Below are 2,075 nucleotides of genomic sequence, written 5' to 3'. Positions count from 1 at the left end.
CAGTGTCATTGTCTGGTAGATGCCTAAAGATTGTTAATAGCAGTTCACCTAAGCATAACTTGTGTACAAATTATATTAATCAGAGTTTTATGCATACAAATTAACTTGGAGATGTAGGCCAAAATTTAAAATATATATATATGAAAATTAATAACAGTATGCATGTGGACCTCATTCAAGAGCCTCCCAGCTTGCATGTGGCTCACCTAGCATCTCCATTGAATTGTCATACCTACCTCACAGAGCTAGAGGAGTGCATAATGCAACATCTGACAGCTGAAACAACATTCAATAGTGGAAACTGTACTTGCCATGGGAAGGGTATGGTGTTTTCTCGAGTAGCAGAGGAAATTCACATAGTTTCAAAACTCATGGAGATATTTTTTTCTTAAGTGACCAAGGTATTTTTGTGGTGATTTTTCGTGAAGGAATATGTCTCTACTATTGTGAGATAAAAATGGGTAGAAATTTATACGTAAACAATATGTAATTCCAAAGAATTAATTCTTTTATTTGATGGCCTACACACAAAGAATGCAGTTTCATCAACTATTGTAGTATAGGTGAAAGTGGAAATTCAAGTACAGAAAATGAGTGCAGAGGGTTGAAATAAGAATGCTATGCACTAGATTTCATTCGAATCGTGAATTAGGCTGAGGAAATGACATATAGATAAGATAGAGCACGTTTAAGGCTTCCAATTGAAAATGTCATAAGAACCATTTTCCATCACATATCATAGGTAAATATGCAACTTAAAAATTGAAACCAACAACTACAATTACACAATTTTTGAAGAAGAAAAGCACATATGAAGTGATAAATAGAGATAGGAACACATAATTCATATACCAATGCTTGGAGTCACCAAAAAAAATCTTCATTAATATTCAAGAAAGGTATGCATCTCATAAGTCCAAAATTTGCAAAGGACTTGTGGAACAATTACAGCCTCTATGAAAGGAATTTAGACCCTTTATAATGAGTTTCTCTTCCCTTTTTATAAGGAGAATTAAAACAAGAACATTTACAAAAATATAACGAGAATAAATAATTGTCTAAACTACCCAGTTGTGTAAGCTTGCAGTTAGTTTGGATGTACTAATGATTACATAACAAACTTGATTCTTTTCTTGAAAACACAATATTTATAAAACTACAAACTGACATAGATATGTCATGATATCCTAAATCCAAATATCTTCACTTCTGACTCCATTCATTTCTCAAGGTGGACCTAGGTTTCACTATATGGACCTGTGGTGGATTGATAAATTGGTCAGACTTCTGCCATAATGTTGGATCTGGTGTAGAGGTGTGAATGAGCATGTTGTAAGACACCTTCAAATTTGTAAGATCATTATAATTAGTCTTGGCAATGAACAAGGTTTTCACTGGCCATAGTAGTTGAAAATAACTTTCCAAATAATTGACTATAGTTTTGTCCATGAGAGTGGCAGTTTTTTCATGTGAATAATCCACCTTTCTTTTGGCCTCAACCAACAGTTTCTCGTACTACTCCCATTGAAGCAAGTTCCCTTGAAATTCCAAACAACTAGGAAATATTACTCTAGTTATAATGTAGCTACAAACTTTTCCAAATCATTCAAACATTCCTCATCTCTATCCCTCAATGCTTATCTCTAGATCATTTTTGTAATCTAAATAATTACCCTTGTTTTGTCTATGATATCCATGGCTCTATTTTCATTGGCTGATTTTCCATTGAGGTACATGATGAATTTTTCTGAAGTCTTGTCATTTTTGGCATCCTCATTCTTGGGTGACAGGATGAAAAGTTCAATGTTCTTGACTACATCTCTTTGTTCAACAACCAAATTCATTTTTTCCCATATGTTCTTCACATAAGAACTAATATCATTCCATATTATTTGTCTAGCTTGAATGAGAGACATGTTACCTTTCAATTTATTCTTTAGCTCTTTGATTTCACCATTTGCACCCTACAATTTACTGTTGGCCTACTCCACGCTTCCCCTGGTTGTCCCGAGTTGTTTCTACCTGTTTGAGAGAAAGTACATGGTATTGTCCAGGTCAATTTGTATTTTCTTGAG

The sequence above is a fragment of the Pinus tabuliformis genome, chromosome 8 (genome assembly GCF_031772625.1).
Source record: "Pinus tabuliformis cultivar Carrire ecotype Pingquan chromosome 8, CPIR1, whole genome shotgun sequence".
NCBI lineage: Eukaryota > Viridiplantae > Streptophyta > Pinopsida > Pinales > Pinaceae > Pinus > Pinus tabuliformis.
This window is presented reverse-complemented; position numbering follows the sequence as displayed.